This window comes from Bos grunniens, chromosome 13, assembly GCF_055505025.1.
Source record: "Bos grunniens cultivar Pamir isolate PY7600 chromosome 13, Bosgru_T2T1.0, whole genome shotgun sequence".
Taxonomy (NCBI): Eukaryota; Metazoa; Chordata; class Mammalia; order Artiodactyla; family Bovidae; genus Bos; species Bos grunniens.
In genome coordinates this window covers 39,951,677-39,971,965 of record NC_141177.1, presented here as the reverse complement: position 1 = coordinate 39,971,965, position 20,289 = coordinate 39,951,677, and the positions used below count along the sequence as shown (strand labels likewise).

The 20,289-nt window shown below is 41.1% G+C and overlaps 1 pseudogene; it reads left to right on the top strand.

Annotated features, from left to right (window-relative positions):
• The first annotated feature begins 3,650 nt into the window (after positions 1-3,650).
• Positions 3,651-19,762, top strand: LOC147360789 (aldo-keto reductase family 1 member C4-like; annotated as a pseudogene).
• Positions 19,763-20,289: the final 527 nt, after the last annotated feature.

Here is a 20,289-nt window from a genome sequence, read left to right as displayed (position 1 = left end):
ATTTGTCTGCCCGTGCTCAGCATTTTGATGAATCCTTACATATTTTGAGTTTATTCAGTGGTCATTCTGAAAAACTTTACTGAACATTCTTTAGAAAGACATTGTCATATCAACAAATGTAAATAAGTGAAATGAGAAATGTCTTGAGTCGTTAGTCTCGTGGAGAATGAGACTGTGAATGAAATCAGGAGAATTTAACTGTTAGAAATGGTTAAGTGTCTGTTGAGATAATTCTGCACAATCTCTCCCATTTCTGTACTTCTGTTAGAGGTATTAATTACACTTCATTATACACAACTTTTCATTTGTACAAAACAGCCTTGAAACACAGAGAAAGTGGCTCCTTGCATTTCTCTGGAACAGGAAACACTTATTCCAGGAAGGAAGAGTTTTCATGGAACACTTAAGGGCCAACAAGTCTGCTGATGTGGGTGGAGTTTAGTGAGGTGGGGAGACAGGAGCTAAAGGCAAGTCAGAGAGCTGGTGGGGCAGGGGGTCCTTGTCATACAGGCTTTTAAAGGACTTTACTGTGAGGGAAATGGAGAAGGATATTTCCAGAACACTGCTCCTCAGGCCCCACTCTGATGGCCACCCTGCCCTATCCAGACATCCTGCTGGTCTAAGCTGGATCTGTACCCCCCAACTGCCCACTCTGCCCAGTATGGACGGCCTTGCCCCAGGGGGAGTGAACTGGATCCAGTGGTGCTAAGGGGGCATTTATGGGCCAGGGGGCGCATGGGCTGCCCAGTGAACTGGCCGAGTCCTGGGCAGCATCTGGCCGCCGCCTCAACCTGTTCCTGGAGCAGGAGTGGGTGCATGTCTCAGGAGAGGAGTCAGGTTTCCAGGCCTCTTGTGGGTCCCCCTGGGTTCACAGCAGCTGTGGGGCTGAGACCACTCAGGGTTGTGCCAGGGCTGCAGTGCCCAGTGTGTGGTGTGCATGGGTCTCTCCAGGGAGGACCTCTGAGCTCCTGTCCTCCCCTCCTCATCTGGGGCCCTCCCAGGGGCTCAGTCCTGATCTGCTGGCTTCTCTTCCCTTCCCACCCAGCTCCATGGGGATGATTCTTTACAGCCTTGGTGTGGAGGGGGCTTCCTGCTGGTGTCGTGTGTTATTAGGAGATGTGACCCTGATGTGCTCCTGGGGGAGCTGAGCTCAGTGTCCTCTTGTCCACGTGGAGCTCCTCTCAGGACAGTTGTGACACTCACTGTGAGCTAAATGTGGCTCCTGTGATTGTTCAGGAAGAGTTGGTGCCGATTTCTTTTTTTTCCTTTCATGGATCAGGCTTCCCAGGTAGGGCAGTGGTAAAGAATTTGCCTGCCAATGCAGTAGATGCGGGTTGGATCTCATCCAGGAAGATCCACTGGAAAAAGAAATGCAGCCAACTCCAGTATTCTTGCCTGCAGAATCCCATGGACAGAAAAGCCTGTGAGGCTACCGTCCATTGGGTTGCAATAGAGGGGTCTGACATAGCGACTAAACAGTAACAAAAACTGTTTCATGGCTCATTTTTTTCTCTCTTTTTTCCTCTCTGTCTTTTTTTTTTTTTTTTAAAGCTTTCTTGTTTCACCCTTTCTTTGTTGTACGCCTTCTCTCTGTCTCCTTCTGTGTGTTCATGACTGGGTACTTGGAAAAGCACAGCACACCCACTGTTTGCAGATTTGTATCACACCCTGATTGTTCTTCACTAGCTGACGTGGCATGTGCCTGGTCCTCGGGTCAGCTCAACAGAAAACTAAGGGAAACTCAGGTCATTTCTGAGTCAACAACATGCCTGGAGCGTGAGTGGCTTTCTGATTCTGGGAAATTTATGATTGATTTTGAATGCCTTACTATTCCCGAAATCCACACCCCAGTTCTATCAGGGTTTTACATGGTCTTGTGTGTGTCTCCACACTTGGTCCCGGCCCTGGTCCCATATTATATCTAGTCCCCCTGAAGCTTTAATGAGCCACTCCTGCTGCTCTTCTGTTCAAACTCAGAAATAAGTGAAATGGATACCAGTTTCTAGGCAAGGCACAAATAGGGGAGAATATTGCACTCAAGGATTTCTGCAATGAGTCTGCTTTGAGGGAGACAACAGGGTGCTGAGCCACTGCCCTTTATAGATCAAGATGGCTCTGTTCAAGTCAGGGGAGAGGTGAGTGTGAATAAAAACATACGGGAATGTCCTTCCACAGTTCTGGATCTTTCCTAGTTGTGCATTCACGTTGCTGCTGTAGATGGTTTTTTGACTGTTTCCCAGAACTCCTACGACATTTTTCAGCTGCTTTCTCTTTCCAAGAGGTACTTCACTCCTCCTAGCTCACTATTTTGCTGACATCACTCTATGTGATAAAATGAATTTTTCTTCACAACATCCCCTGTACCAGTGCATCATGATTTCCCTTACTCTTCCCAAATTTGTTGCAATTTCAGTTGTTTATAGGTTTTTATTTTAAGAATAATATTTAGCATGAAAACAAACTGTGTAAAATATGTACTGGTAACATTATAAGAGTACTCTAAAAAGTTATGTAGTGTAGTACAAGGTATAAATACTCAAGAGTCTGTTTGAACCTGCACATGGTATCAAAACATTGTTAATGATTAATGCCAATAAACACTTTGCCAAACTGTCTGGTTTTAGTGTCCTTTTCAGAATTTCACCCTAGTCAGGTCTGTAAGGGCTTCTCAGGTGGCCCAGTGGTAAGAATTCACCTGCCAATGTAAGTGACACAAGAGACTTTGGTTTGATCCCTGGATCAGGAAGATACTGTGGTGTAGGAAATGGCAACCCACTCCTGTATTCTAGCTGGGAAATTCAGTGAACTGTGGAGCCTGGCAGGGTACAGTCCATGGGGTTGTAAAAGAGTCAGACATGAGTTACTGACTGTACCTCTACCACCATAGGTGTGTAAAGCAAAATAATTTTGCTGCTGGAAAATTTAAAAGGCAAATTTGGTTTGTTTCACATTTTGATTCTCTACTAAGAGATTACATTTTGGAAAGTGCTTAATAATCAACGGAGAAGGCAATGGCACCCCACTCCAGTACTCTTGCCTGGAAAATCCCATAGACGGAGGAGCCTGGTAGGCTGCAGTCCATGGGGTCGCTAAGAGTTGGACACGACTGAGCAACTTCACTTTCACTTTTCACTTTCATGTATTGGAGAAGGAAATGGCAACCCACTCCAGTGTTCCTGCCTGGAGAATCCCAGGGATGGGGGAGCCTGGTGGGCTGCCGTCTATGGGGTCACTCAGAGTTGGACACGACTGAAGTGACTTAGCAGTAACAGTAATAATCAACACTTTTAAGTTGTGTGACTAGTGTGTCTTTCTGTACTATGAAGTAGTTGATTCAACTGATGTTTGATCAAAAGTGGGCTTCATAATTAGAAAAGTGAAATGACTGGCGTGTGGAGGTTTCTGTGTAAAGTTTGGTCAATAATTGTTTGGCACATTTCATCTTTATATAAGTTAAGTTTTTCTTTCTGATAAAAAAAATGTAACTGGCTTCAATTCTCTTCTTACTCAGTGGGCACTGGTTTAATCCTTCTCCTCCTCCAATGTATCTGCTAACATTGGACAGTCAACTGGGGTGTTAACTTCCTGTTATTTGTAACCTGTGAAGGCAGAAGAAAACATCAGTCTGCTTATCAGATTAGAAATGAGCAATGTATCCTAGAGGCCAGAGAGTGAAGCTAAGTGACAGCCACTTCATTCCTTTCCTGGGATTTGGCAGCGCTGAAACTAAAGAGATAACAGAGGTGATTTGGGGTTGAGGTATAAATAGTAGTGGATGTAACATGAGCAGAAGGGACTTGGGTTGTCAAGCATTGAGTTCCTGGGTGACTCTGGGAGGGTCACATGATTCCACTAATCAGGCTAGGACCATGCCCTGTGAAAGGGGAGAGAGCACCTAGTCTTCACTCTGCTTCAGGGTCTGAGGCTGTGCTCACCGGCAGATTACCCTGGGTTCCCCTCCAGTTTCGACCTCTTTCCCAGCTTGGCAGAAGTGGTGAGACTCGGCTGTCAAGATCACTGACTGTCAACTGCTTTGCTTTGAGAGCTTTTGCAATGGTCAGGTTTCTCTGTATGTTTTATTCCAGAACTCTTCCTCCTTCCAAAAAAGCATGACCCAGAGAAGTATTTGAGATGGAAAGTCCTAAGGATGAGGTGAATAGGAACTAATTGGAGAGAATTGCTTCTCTACCGTGGGGTACCTGGTAGGTGCCAGGCAAGACACTCCAGCTGTGTTTTGCCTTGTACTTTGGTTGCTGCTTGGGAAACTTCTAATGCAAAATATAGTGTCATTTGAGGGGATAAGCTACCATCTTACAGGCCAGGTTTTGTAATGCATCCCTTGGGTGTTGTAATGTCTTTTTATTAAAGTGTAGTTTTCAGTGCTTGGACAGAAAAGGGACTAGCGGACAAGTTTCTAGACCTGAAGCCAGAAAGTTTGCTGTCTATCTTGTCTTTAGAGAATGTAGTAGTGACAAGGTCTGATCCTGAAACTTTGCATCTCACTTTTTTCATTTGGAAATTAGAAGGAAATATTCAGAGGCATTTTGGAAAGAGAAGACAGGACTTTCTAGTGCAAAGTAGGGTGCAGGGAGTAAAGTGTCCAGGTTAGTACTGAAGCTCACTAGTCCATTCCTCAGTACATTCTCCGAATGCCAGAATGTTTAAGAAAGACCAGGACTGAACCCAACAGAGGGTGGTTACACCAATTATCTAACTCCTTGTAATAGAAAAGATTCTACACATGTAAAATAAATGGAATATTACTCAGCATTTAAACCGTTAGTCCTGCCATTTGAAACCACACAGGTGAACTGAGAGAACTTTAGCTAAGTGAAGTAAGCCAGAAATAAAAAGACAAATAGTACATGATCTCTTTGTGAAAAGTGAAAGTGAAGTCACTCAGTCGTGTCTGACTCACTGGGACCCCATGGACTGTAGCTTACCAGGCTCTTCTGTCCATGGAATTTTCCAGGCAAGGTACATGAGTGTGTTGTCATTTCCTTCTCCAGGAGATCTTCTCGACCCAGGGATCTAACCCGGTTCTCCCACATTGTAAGTAGACGCTTTACCATCTGAAACACCAGGGGAGTCTCTTTGTAGGTGAAATCTAAAATAGTGTAACTTATAGAAACAAAGAGTAGAGAAATGAAGACCAGAAGCTGGAGATAAATCTGCGACAAATGGAAAAATATTGGTCAACAGTCTAGAACTTGAGTTATAAGATGAATAAGTTGGTAACCTGATGGACAACACCATGACAATAATTAAAAATAATGGGTGATACCCTGAGATTTTGTAGAGAGTAGATGTGAAGTCTTCTTACAAACCCCCTAAAGTAAGGTAAGTGAAATGAGGGATCTGCTAAATAGCTTGATTTTGGTGATCATAAACAATGGATCCTTATATGAGAACATCACTTTGTACACCTTGAATAGATACAGTTTATATTTGGTGTATTCCATTTGGTGCTTCAGTGGTAGACAGTGGTCTTAGAAGCTTTCACCATGTTTCTTGATGCTTTTTGTTATTGTTGCTTTTCAGTCACTAAGTCATGTCCAACTCTTTGTGATCCTATGGATTGCAACAGACCTTACTCCCTGTCTCTATCTCCTGTAATTTACTGTCTTTACCATGTACCTTATACCTTTGTTGATTTTGCTTCAACTATCTTATAGTATAAATCATATTCATGACCACAACTTTATGCTGAGTTCTTTGGATCCACTGAACCTGGAGGTTGGCTTAGGGTCCTCTGATGCCAGTGATCAATCATGGATCATTAGGGATGTAAGGGTTACTGGGTGTGTATATAAAAATAAATAAATAAAAAATAAAATCTGACCAGGAACATTCAGGTAAACTGTCCAGGTTCAGCACCACACATACATATCTAATCAAAGACATGGAGAAACATTGATTTGGAAGATCAAAGCTTGTGCTAGCAATCTCTTAATCATGTGGATATTCAACTTCTACCTTTGTTGCTTATGTATGTTCCTAAGAGTGAAGCTCTTGTAGTCACCAAATTCACTATATTGACTATGCTCATGTGTACAAAAATGAAGAGCACATTGGCCAGGCCATTCGAAGCAAGATTGCAGATGGCACTGTGAAGAGAGATGATATATTCTACACTTCAAATGTGTTGTGTGTTGTGTGTGTGAACATGTGTGCTAGTGAATGTGCCCAGGGGACTGTTTTATATATAGGATCATTTGTTTGGTGAGCAGTTGATTGGTGAACTATGCTTCTTGGTATATTCTTAAGGTATTAGAAATCCTTGGTGTTCAGTGTTTAAGAATTGGCACATTACCATCATTGGTCAAGGAAGTAATATCAGAAGCCAAATGGTAAGACCAAATGAAAATTTACTAAGAATGTTTTATAAAATTTCCATTCTTTACTATTTGCAGCTTTGGTGTACTTTGCTTCAATCAGAGTTGGTCAGACCAGCCTTGGAAAAGTCACTGAAAACTCCTCAACTGGACTATGTCGATCTCTATATTATTCGTTATCCACTGGCTGCAAAGGTTGGAAATTTGTGTGATCAGATCAATGTTATATCTTGTGTTAGAATGTGTGTCAGGAGGGGGCGGTCCTAAGATGGCAGATGAATAGGAAGGGGAGACCACTTTCTCCCCCACAAGTTCATTGAAAGAACATTTGAACGTTGAGCAAACTCCACAGAACAACTTCTGAAGGCTGGCAGAGGACATCAGGCACCCAGAAAAGCCTCCCATTGTCTTCGAAAGGAGGTAGGACAAAAAATAAAAGATAAAAAGAGAGACAAAAGAGTTAGGGATGGAGATCCATCCCAGGAAGGGAGTTTTAATAGAGGAGAAGTTTCCAAACACCAGGAAACCCTCTCACCAGCAGGTCTGGGGGAAGTTTTCGAATCTTGGAGGGCAACATAACCAGGAAGAAAAATAAATAAATAAAACCCACAGATTACATGCCTAAAGGCAACTCTGAGCAGAGAAGTACCCCAAACGCTCACATCCACCACCAGCAAGCAGGGGTGGGGTGGGGTGGGTGGGGTAGGGGTGGGGGGGTGTGAACGGAGAGGAGCAGGTGGCATTGCTTAGGGTAAGGACTGGGCCTGAATGCCTTGAGGGCAATCTGAGAGAGCTAACATGAGATAGCAACCTAAACTGTGGGATAGCCAGAGAGAGAGAGAGAAAAAGAGGAAGAGAGAACTATCCTACAAAAAGCCCTAACCTAAGGCACTGCCAGGCTGCTCACAGAACAAAGGACTGAGCCAATATCAGAGAAGAGCTAGTCGGCTGTGGACTGACCCATCCCCCGCCGGAGGCAGGGGCCAGGCGGGCACCTGCCAGAGCCGGAAAGGGGCAAACTCGGCCCCAGAGAGGGCATCCCCTACCAAAATGGGAACAGGCTTCCAGTTTTTAGCCGAAGACTTCCTGAGATTCTGGACGGTTAACATCCACTGGGAGGGTTGCAGCCAGAGATCAGTTCCCCAGAAGAGACACAGGGCACATGGGAGATGGGTGCAGCTGGAAACTGGAGCAGCTAGGACCAGGGAGGTGATAAGATGCACTGCACCTAAGGAGAGTGTGCTCCCCACGCACCTGGTCACCTGAGCTGCTCAGACACGGAAACGGGACAAAACGCAGGCCCAACTGAGTCTGCGCTTTTGTGGAGTACCCGAGAATCTGAACCGGAGTGGCTTAGACCTGGGAATTGCATGCAACCCAGGGCCCACTCCCTGCAGAGCAACCTGAAGCCTGAGAAGTGTAGTCTGGGAAACCACACACACAATGAGCTTGGACAAAGCCAGTGTGGCCGAGACACTGCAAGCACTCCCCACAAATGCCAGTGGTATTTGTTTGCAGTGCTCCCCTCTCCCCACAGCACGAATGAACAAGTGAGCCTAAACGAGAAACCACCTTTGCCCCCTTGTGTCAGGGCAGAAAGTAGACACTGAAGACACCTGCAGAACAGGAGAAGCCAAATAAACAGAGAACTGCTTTGGAAGTGACAGGTGCAACAGATTAAAATCCCTGTAGTTTAACACCTATTACATTAGAAGGGGCCTATAGATCTTGAAAAGTATAAGCTGGAACAAGGAACTATCTGAAACTGAACTGACCCCACACTGCCCACAACAGCACCAGAGAAATTCCTAGATATATTTTTACTATTATCATTTTTTTTAATTTTTAAAAATTATTTTTCTTTTTTTTTAACTCCTCTATTACTCCTTTAATTTTCATTTTTAGAACCTACTATTCCTTGCAAAAAAAGACCCTATTTTTTTTTTTTTTTTTACAGCTGCGGCCGCCGGCCCGCAGTCTGCTCTCGCTCGGGCCTAAGGCGGCTGGCGCCTAGAGGAGGCAAAAAGACCCTATTTTTAAAGCAAACTTCATATATATTTCTTATACTTTTTGTTATTTTGTTTGTTTATTTTGAATATTGTATTTTTGAGAGTCTATCCTCTACTCTAGATTTTTAATCTTTGCTTTACAGTATTTGTTATCAATTTTGTACATTTAAGAGTCCAATCTTAAGTACCCATTTTTACTTAGGAGTGTGATTACTGGCTTGATTACTCTCTCCCCCTTTGACTCTCCTTTTTCTCCCTCAGGTGACTTCTATCTCCTCCCTCCCCCTTCTCTTCTCAAGCCAAGTCTGTGAATCTCTGTGGGTGTTCCAGGCTGTAGAGAACACTTAAGGAACTGAGCACTGCCTAGATCTATCTCTCTCCTTTTGATTCCCCCTTTTCTCCTCCTGCTCACCTCTATTTCTTTCCTCCCTCATCTCTTCTCTATGTAACTCCATGAACCTCTCTGAGGGTTCCAGACTATGGAGAGCACATAGGGAATTGTTTACTGGCTAGATTGCTCTCGCCCCTTTTGATTCCCCCTCTTCTCCTCCTGGTCACCTCTATCTCCCTCCTTCCTCTTTTCTTCTCCATGTAACTCTGTGAACCTCTGGGTGTCCCTCACTGTGGAGAATCTTTTCACCATTAACCTAGAAGCTTTATTATAAGTGCTGTTTGGATGGAGAAGTCTTGGGGCTACTGTAAGAATAAGACTGAAAACCAGAGGCAGGAGTCTTAAGCTCAAATCCGGAGAACACCAGAGAACTCCTGACTTCAGAGAACATTAAATGATAAGAACTCATCCAAAAGCCTCCATACCTACACTGAAACCAAGCACCACCCAAGAGCCAATAAGTTCCAGAACAAGACATACCATGTAAATTCTCCAGCAATGCAGGAATATAGCCCTGATATACAATATACAGGCTGCCCAGAGTCACACCAAACCCATAGACACCTCAAAACTCACTACTGGGCACTGCATTGCACTCCAGAGAGAAGAAATCCAGCTCTACCCACCAGCACACCAACACAAGCTTCCCTAACCAGGAAACATTGACAAGCCACTCGTCCAAGCCCACCAACAGGGAGGAACCACCACAATAAAGAGAAACCACAAACTGCCAGAATACAGAAAGGCCACCCCAAACACAGCAATCTAAACAAGATGAAAAGGCAGAGAAATAATCAGCAGGTAAAGGAACATGATAAATGCCCACCAAACCAAACAAAAGAGGAGGAGATAGGGAGTCTACCTGAAAAAGACTTTAATGATAATAAAAATGATCCAAAACCTTGAAAACAAAAAGGAGTTACAGATAAATAGCCTGGAGACAAGGATTGATAAGATACAAGAAATGTTTAACAAGGACCCAGAAGAAATAAAAAAGAGTCAATTAATAAAAAAAATAATGCAATAAATGAGATCAAAACCACTCTGGAGGGAACCAACAGTAGAATAATGGAGGCAGAAGATAGGATAAGTGAGGTAGAGGATAGAATGGTAGAAATAAATGAAGAAGACAGGAAAAAAGAAAAAAGAAATAAAAGAAATGAGGACAACCTCAGAGACCTCTGGGACAATATGAAATGCCCCAACATTCAAATCATAGGAGTCCCAGAAGAAGAAAACAAAAAGAAAGGCCATGAGAAAATACTCGAGGAGATAATAGTCAAAAACTTCCCTAAAATGGGGAAGGAAATAGTCACACAAGTCCAAGAAACCCAGAGAGTCCCAAACATGATAAACCCAAGGTGAAACACCCCAAGACACATATTAATCAAGTTAACAAAGATCAAACACAAAGAACAAATATTAAAACAGCAAGGGAAAAACAACAATTAACACATAAGGGGATTCTCATAAGGATAACAGCTGATCTTTCAGTAGAAACTCTTCAGGCCAGAAGGGAATGGCAGGACATACTTAAAGTGATGAGAGAGAAAAACCTACAACCCAGGTTACTGTACCCAGCAAGGATCTCATTCAGATATGAAGGAGAAATCAAAAACTTTACAGACAAGCAAAGGCTGAGAGAATTCAGCACCACCAAACCAGCTCTTCAACAAATGCCAAAGGATCTTCTCTAGACAGGAAAAACAGGAAGCACGTATAAACTCAAACCCAAAACACCAAAGTAAATGGCAACAGGACCATACTTATCAATAATTACCTTAAAAGTAAATGAGTTGAATGCCCCAACCAACAAAGACTGGCTGAATGGATATAAAAACAAGACCCCTATATATGCTGTCTACAAAACACCTACCTCAAAACAAGGGACACATACAGACTGAAAGTGAAGGGCTGGAAAAATACATTTCATGCAAATGGAGATAAAAAAAAAAAAAAAAGGAGGAGTAGCAATACTCATATCAGATAAAATAAACTTTAAATAAAGGCTGTGAAAAAAGACAAAGAAGGACACTATATAATGATTAAAGGATCAATCCAAAAAGAAGATATAACAATTATAAATATATATGCACCCAACATAGGAGCACCACAATATGTAAGGCAAATGCAAACAAGTATGAAAGGGGAAATTAACAATAACACAATAATAGTGGGGGACTTTAATACCCCACTCACACCTATGGATAGATCAACTAAACAGAAAATTAACAAGGAAACACAAACTTTAAATGACACAATGGACCAGCTAGACCTAATTGATATCTATAGGACATTTCACCCCAAAACAATGAATTTCACCTTTTTCTCAAGTGCACACGGAACCTTCCTCAGGATAGGTCACATCCTGGGCCGTAAATCTAGCCTTGGTAAATTCAAAAATATTGAAATTATTCCAAGCATCTTTTCTGACCACAATGCAGTAAGGTTAGATATCAATTACAGTATAAAAAAACTATTAAAAATTCCAACATATGGAGGCTAAACAACACGCTTCTGAATAACCAACAAATCACAGAAGAAATCAAAAAAGAAATAAAAATATGTATAGAAATGAATGAAAATGAAAACACAACAACCCAAAACCTATGGGACACTGTAAAAGCAGTGCTAAGGGAAAGGTTCATAGCAATAACGGCTTACCTCAGGAAACAAGAAAAAAGTCAAATAAATAATCTAACTCTACAGTTAAAGCAACTAGAAAAGGAAGAAATGAAGAACCTCAGGGTTAGTAGAAGGAAAGAAGTCTTAAAAATTAGGGCAGACATGCAAAAGAAACAATAGAGACCGTAGCAAAAATCAACAAAGCTAAAAGTTAGTTCTTTGAGATGATAAATAAAATTGACAAACAATTAGCCAGACTCATCAAGACACAAAGGGAGAAGAATCAAATCAACAAAATTAGAGACGAAAATGGAGAAATCAAAAAAGATAGCACAGAAATACAAAGGATCATAAGAGACTACTATCAGCAACTATACGCCAATAAAATGGAAAATTTAGAAGAAATGGAAAAATTCTTAGAAAAGCACAACTTTCCAAAACTGAACCAGAAAGAAATAGAAAATCTTAATAGACCCATCACAAGCATGGAAATTGAAACTGTAATAAGAAGTCTTCCAGCAAACAAAAGCCCAGGACCAGACGGCTTCACAGCTGAATTCTACCAAAAATTTAGAGAAGAGCTAACACCTATCCTACTCAAACTCTTCCAGAAAATTGAAGAGGAAGGGTCAGCTTCCAAACACTTTCTATGAGGCCACCATCACCATAATACCAAAACCAGGCAAAGATGCCATAAAAAAAGAAAACTATAGGCCAATATCACTGAGGAACATAGATGCAAAAATCCTTAACAAAATTCTAGTAAACAGAATACAACAATATATTAAAAAGATCGTACATCATGACGAAGTGGGCTTTTTCCCAGGGATGCGAGGATTCTTCAATATCCTCAAATCAATCAATGTAATACACCACATTAACAAACTGAAAGATATAAACCATATGATTTTCTCAATAGATGTAGAGAAAGCCTTTGACACAATTCAACATCCATTTATGATAAAAAAAAAAAAACCTCCAGAAAGCAAGAATAGAAGGAACATACCTCAACATAATAAAAGCTATATATGACAAACCCACAGGAAAGATTATCCTCAATGGTGAAAAATTGAAGCATTTCCCCTAAAGTCAGGAACAAGACAAGGGTGCCCACTTTCACCATTACTATTCAACATAGTTTTGGAAGTTTTGGCCACAGCAATCAGAGAGAAAAAGAAATAAAAGGAATCCAGATTGGAAAAGAAGTAAAACTCTCACTGTTTGCAGATGACTTGATCCTCTACATAGAAAACCCTAAAGACCCCACCAGAAAATTACTAGAGCTTATCAATGAATATAGTAAAGTTGCAGGATATAAAATCAACACACAGGAATCCCTTGCATTCCTTTACACTAGCAATGAGAAAACAGAAAGAAAAATTAAGGAAACAATTCCATTTACCATTGTAATGAAAAGAATAAAATACTTAGGAATATATCTACCTAAAGAAACAAAAGACTATATATAGAGAACTATAAAACACTGATGAAAGAAATCAAAGAGGACACTAACAGATGGAGAAATATACCATGTTCATGGATCAGAAGAATTAATATAGTGAAAATGAGTGTACTACCCAAAGCAATCTATAGATTCAGTGCAATCCCTATCAAGCTACCAAAGGTATTTTTCACAGAACCAGAACAAATAATTTCACAATTTGTATGGAAATACAAAAAACCTCGAATAGCCAAAGAAATCTTGAGATAGAAGAATGGAACTGGAGGAATCAACCTGCCTGACTTCAGGCTCTACTACAAAGCCACAGTCATCAAGACAGTATGGTACTGGCACAAAGACAGAAATATAGATCAATGGAACTAAATAGAAAGCCCAGAGATAAATACACACACATATGGACACCTTATCTTTCACAAAGGAGGCAAGAATATACGATGGAGAAAAGACAAATCTCTTTAACAAGTGGTGCTGGGAAAACTGGTCAACTACTTGTAAAAGAATGAAACTAGACACTTTCTAACACCATACACAAAAATAAACTCAAAATGGATTAAAGATCTAAATGTAAGGCCAGAAACTATAAAACTCCTAGAGGAGAACATAGGCAAAACACTCTCTGACATAAATCACAGCAGGATCCTCTATGACCCACCTCCCAGAAAATTGGAAATAAGAGCAAAAATAAACAAATGGGATCTAATTAAAATTAAAAGCTTCTGCACAACAAAAGAAACTATAAGCAAGGTGAAAAGACAGCCTTCAGAATGGGAGAAAATAATAGCAAATGAAGCAACTGACAAACAACTAATCTCAAAAATATATAAGCAACTCCTGCAGCTCAATTCCAGAAAAATAAACGACCCAATCAAAACATGGGCCAAAGAACTAAATAGACATTTCTCCAAAGAAGACATACAGATGGCTAACAAACACATGAAAAGATGCTCAACATCACTCATTATCAGAGAAATGCAAATCAAACCACAATGAGGTACCATTTCACACCAGTCAAAATGGCTGTGATCCAAAAGTCTACAAGCAATAAATGCTGGAGAGGATGTGGAAAAAAGGGAACCCTCTTATATTGTTGGTGGGAATGCAAACTAGTACAGCCACTATGGACAACAGTGTGGGGATTCCTTAAAAAACTGGAAATAGAACTGCCATATGACCCAGCAATCCCACTACTGGGCATACACACTGAGGAAACCAGAATTGAAAGAGACATGTGTACTCCAATGTTCATTACAGCACTGTTTATAATAGCCAGGACATGGAAGCAACCTAGATGTCCATCAGCAGATGAATGGACAAGAAAGCTGTGGTACATATACACAATGGAATATTACTCAGCCATTAAAAAGAATACATTTGAATCAGTTTTAATGAGGTGGATGAAATTGGAGCCGATAATACAGAGTGAAGTAAGCCAGAAATAAAAACACCAATACAGTATACTAACACATATATATGGAATTTAGAAAGATGGTAACGACAATCCTGTATGGGAGACAGCAAAAGAGACACAGATGTATAGAACAGTCTTTTGGACTCTGTAGGAGAGGCGGGGGGGGGAATTATTTGGGAGAATGGCATCGAAACATGTGTAATATCATGTAAGAAGTGAATTGCCAGTCCAGGTTCGATGCAGGATAAAGGAAGCTTGGTGCTGGTGCACTGGGATGACCCAGAGGGATGGTATGGGGAAGGAGGTGGGAGGGGGGTTCAGGATTGGGAACACGTGTACACCCGTGGCAGATTCATGTTGATGTATGGCAAAATGAATACAATATTGTAAAGTAATTAGCCTCTAATAAAATAAATAAATTTAAATTAAAAAAAAAAAAAAACACCAATGGAAATAGAACTGCCATATGACCCAGCAATCCCACTGCTGGGCATACACACCAAGAAAACCAGAGTTGAAAGAGACACATATATACCAATGTTCACCGCAGCACTGTTTATAGTAGCCAGGACATGGAAGCAACCTGGACGTCCATGAGCAGACGAATGGATAAGAAAGCTGTGGTACATATACACAATGGAGTATTACTCAGGCATTAAAAAGAATACATTTTAATCAGTTCTAATGAGGTGGATGAAACTGGAGCCTATTATACAGAGTGAAGTAAGCCAGAGAGTAAAACATCAATACAGTATACTAACACATATATATGGAATTTAGAAAGATGGTAACAATGACCCTGTATGGGAGACAGCAAAAGAGACACAGATGTATAGAACTGTCTTCTGGACTCTATGGGAGAATGCAAGGGTGGGATGATCTGGGAGAATAGCCTTGAAACATATATATTATCATATATGAAACAGATTGCCAGTCCAGGCTTGATGCATGAGACAGGGTGCTCAGGGCTGGTGCACTGGGGTGATCCAGAGGGATGGGATGGGGGCTCAGGAGGGGGAACACATGTAAACCCATGGATGATTCATATCAGTGTATGGCAAAACCCCCTACAATATTATAAAGTAATTAGTCTCCAACTAAAATAAATAAATTAAAAAAAAAGGAGATGCATCAACTTGCATGGGTGGTTGAATTAAGGTTTTTCTTAGTAGATTGAAGGGATGATTACACTAGAGTAGAATCCCCCACATAATCATTTGTGGTCATCTATTTACCGAGTTTCTTTGAATCTGTTACATGCATCCCAGACAAAGGAGTTAATAATCTAGAGTCTCTGCCTGAAAATCTTGAGGAAGTAGAAATAGGTGGGTTCTGCACACAGTCCTGGTTATGACTCCTAAGTGTCTGGGGATTTCATGAACCAAGAGTTTGGTGAAGCCGTGGTGAGCATGACACTGCCCTACATTGAACATGATGACTTCATCTTGTCTTTCATCCTTTTAACTTGAGCAGATTTGGTTGTGCTCCCTCTTGGGTGAGTCTAAACCTTGTACCTTTATAGGGAATTGGGAGACATTGTCTACAGTCCTGCCCTACTTTACGATGAGATGTTTAGACTGCACTTAGTCATTAAGAATGTTTTGCTTAAAACTCAAATGGGGCACTGTATCAACATAGAGGGGTAGGATTTGGAGGGAGATGGGAAGAAGCTTGAAAAGGGAGGAGATATATGTTTACCTATGGCTGATTCATGTTGAGGTTTGACAGAAAACAACAAAATTCTGTAAAACACTGATCCTTCAATTTTAAAAAAAAGAATTTAAAAAAAGGAAAGGTTTACTTTGCACTCTTGATTTCAAGTTACAGAAATCAACTCAAGCCATCTGATGCAAAATAGCTTAGTGGACTATGTAGTTGCAAATCTCAGACACAGAGAGATTTGAGGATTTGCAGGACTCTTCATAAATGTCTCCTTTTTCTATCCCTTATCATTACATTACTATATTTTCACTGAACATTTCCATTGGTGGCAAATGTGATTTTGGAGGCATTCCAAGGCTCATGGTCATGAATATTTGAGAGCATGTCTGGATCTTCCACATTCCATATCAGCCTAACAAGAGCCTTGTTGGTTCACATGCCTGCTGTAGGGCATCTGATGCTTGAAGAGAAAAGGAAACCTGATTATCTAGCCCAGGTGTCATTCGCAATTTTTATTCTGGAAATTATGGCATGGAACTTACTGCCATTCTCAGACCAGAGACATTTCAAGAGAGGCAAGTACAGGAAACAGACAAAATTCACAGAAGTCACTGGAAGTCCCTTTAAGAACATAGAAAAATTGTATTTTTTGTAACATATAATAAGTATAAGAGAATAGAATAAGCCTCCTTCCTGTAGACATTGCTTACAACTCCATACACAAATCACATTGCAAATATTAGTATGTAGAAATTTGTAAACCTACCTCATGGAGATTTAATTCCTGGTGCCTTGCAGCCTGGCTAAAGAGAAATTATTTTGTCACATCTCTAATATGCCTGCTTCTGTTCCATCCAGGGGAGGAATTATTTCCAAAAGATGGAAAGTGAAAATTGATATTTGATTCGTTGGATCTCTGTCACACGTGGGAGGTGAGTCCAGGGAGGAGAGAACCAGTGGAGGAGCCAGGAGAGGGAAAACCTCCTTCATTTCTTCCACCTGTGAGAATGGGCTGTGGCCCATCAGACTCAGCAGTTCATGAACCTAAGGGCTGGGATGCTCGGGTTGAGGGGAGGAAACCATTGCTGAAATGTTCACATAGAGGAATGAAATGGAGAATTTTGGACAATGAAGACAAGGCATTTCTTTCCTTCCATGTGATATGTCTTCTTTGTTTTTTTTTTTTTTTTTAAGGCAGAAATAGTAATTGTTCAACTGATGTGATGACTTTCTTCCCTTTTTCCTCTTGATACTCAATGCTAATTCTTGATGGTGACCATGTTTGTTGATTTTTTCAACATTTATTCTTGTTCTTGCCCATTCCAAGTGACCGCTCACCACCCCTCCCTCCCAGGCCCTGGAGAAATGTAAGGACACAGGGCTGACCAAGTCCATTGGGGTGTCCAACTTCAACCACAAGCAGCTGGAGAAGATTATGAACAAGCTGGGGCTCAAGTACAAGCCCGTCTGCAACCAGGTGAGCAGCTTGACTCCTCTCCCTCCTGCTCTTCAGAACCTCCTTCTTACACTGGAGCCAGATGTCTGTCTGTCCTTCTCTCCTGTTCATCTGACCTTTGTGGGACAGAGGACTCTAGAGAGCAGGGTCTCTGTCTGGGTGGTGTGAATAGAATCCAAAGTAGTATCTCTATGTAATCTGGATGGAAAAGGTGGGGAGGGCATCCTTCTGAATTTTGGATAGAATCTAGAGCTAGAGGTAGGAGGTGTTTCCCTGAGATTAAAGGATGACAAGAATGGATGGGAGAGTGCCCTGGAATGAACTGTGTATAGGAAGGAAGCCTTGAAAACATTGAATGGGAAGTAAATTAATAAAGTAACCAATCAGCTGAGATGAGTGTTAAGTGTTTTTGTGGGGTTCTGATGACTGAATCCTTAGTCTTGGTGTCTTAGCCTTTATGAGTCTCAACAGAGAGCACAGAACAGAAAATGTGCTGGAGATGATTAAAGTCATCCAGGTTAGAGGGTGAAGTTAAAGGCTAGAGGTGATGTTAACAGAAGAGAAAACATTTACCCAAGAATATCTACTCAAATATAGAGTACACCTTTTTATTACTCAACCTGGACTGGTTCTCCCATCCATGGTCTGTCATAAAATTAACTGTATAAACACACTTTTCTCTACTTCTCTCTAGATGTTTATATTTCCATTTTACATTTAAAGTAGCAATCTTTCCTTTAGGCACTTAAAACTTTTAATCTGCCTCTGTCATGTTAATACTACCTTTTCAAATAATCTGACACTCTTCTCTGTTGACATTTTACAGGTGGAATGTCATCCTTATCTCAATCATAGCAAATTGTTGGATTTCTGCAAGTCACATGATATTGTTCTTTTAGCCCATGGTGTGCTGGGATCACAAGGAGTAAAAGAATGATATTGAATCCTATTGAAGACAAGTGGGAGTTTCCCTAAAATTCAATTTTTGATGAGATATTTTAAAATACAGTACTCAGATAGCTCTTATAAGCAAAGGGGAGATAGGGGATGGATGGAATATTTTCTTTTCTTTTAATTTCCCATCGCCCAGCCATTTTTTTGTACATTGTAGTAGCTGCGATTCATGGGGTCACAAAGAGTTGGACGTGATTGAGCAACTGAACTGAACTGAACAGCTTGTAAACTCATCATTAAATGTCTGCAATAAAATCTATATATAATCCCCTAGTTGGAACCAGAGACAGAAGCTTATGTCATGATTTATGTAGTTATTAACTAATAAAACATTTCTAAAGATAGAAATTCCAAGCCTCAGTTACCTTATGTGTAAAATTGGGATAATAATATGCAATTGTGAGGTCTATTATGATAGAAAAAAACAAACTTGAACCACTTCTATAAATATCTAAAGAAAAATAATGAAGAAATAAATGTCTCTGATTTTGAGACTACTTACTTTTTATTAATGCCTTAGGAAAGTGAACAGAGAAGGCAATGGCACCCCACTCCAGTACTCTTGCCTGGAAAATCCCATGGACAGAGGACCTGGTAGGCTGCAGTCCATGGGGTCACTAAGAGTCGGACACAACTGAACGACTTCACTTTCATTTTTCACTTTCATGCATTGAAGAAGGAAATGACAACCCACTCCAGTGTTCTTGCCTAAAGAATCCCAGGGATGGGGGAGTTTGGTGGGCTGCCATCTATGGAGTTGCACAGAGTCAGACACGACTGAAGCAACTTACCAGCAGCAGCAGCAGCAGCAGCAGGAAAGTGAAATTTAAAAAATTCCTGGTCTTTCCCTTCTGTTTCTCTGTTCATGCCCTTGATTATAGAAGAAAAACAACCTCTGAGAATTAAAGAAAAAACCCACAACTTTAGCAATCCTGGTCTCAGATCAATAATGCATCCAAATACCTGCAGAGTTTTGTAAACACAGAATGGGAGGTGACACAGTTGAGATGCTGATTCAGTTTGTCTTCAGCTAAGCCATGAAATTTGTATTTCTAACAAAATCCCAGGTGATACTGATGATGCTGGTCCATGGACCACATTTTGTGAAGCACTGGTGTAGAGGACACCTACTTAATCTGTCTGGGAAAACTCCTCACAGACTGAATACTTAGTCTCAGCTCCTCTGGATTTCTGAATTTCTTTCCAAGGTGAATGTGAACCACCCCATTCTCTTGGAGGATCCGGTTCTTTGTGCCATTGCCAAAAAGCACAAGTGAACTCCAGCTTTGGTTGTCCTTCACTATCAGATACAATGTGGGGTTGTGGTTCTGGCCAAGAGTTACAACAAAAAGCGATTCAAAGAGAACATACATGTGATGAGTTGGGCTATGGGTAGAGGGCTCCTAAGGAATATCCTTCATTCCAAAGGGTCATTCTTTGTCTCTCAAGACTTTCCTTGAGTCAAGATGATTTACTGGTTCTTCCTTGTGCATTAATGCCTTGTATGTATTCCTGATGATTTTCTCCTCTTGCTGTGGCAACAGGAGAGGTGGCCTGGTTGTAGAGGGTTCAGTTCTGTTCAGTTCAGTCACTCAGTCATGTATGACTCTTTGCGACTTCATGGACTGAAGCACGCCAGGCTTCCCTGTCCATCACCAACTCCCGGAGCTCGCTTAAACTCATGTCCACTGAGTCGGTGATGCCATCCAACCATTTCATCCTCTGTCTTCCCCTTTTCCTCCTGCCTTCAATCTTTCCCAGCATCAGGGTCTTTTCCAATGAGTCAGTTCTTTGCATCAGGTGGCCAAAGTATTGGAACTTCACCTTCAGCATCTGTCCTTCCAATGAATATTCAGGACTGATTTCCTTTACAATTGACTGGTTTAATTTCCTTACAGTCCAAGGAACTTTCAAGAGTTTTCTCCAACACCACAGTTCAAAAGCATCAGTTCTTAGGCACTCAGCTTTCTTTACGGTCCACCTCTCA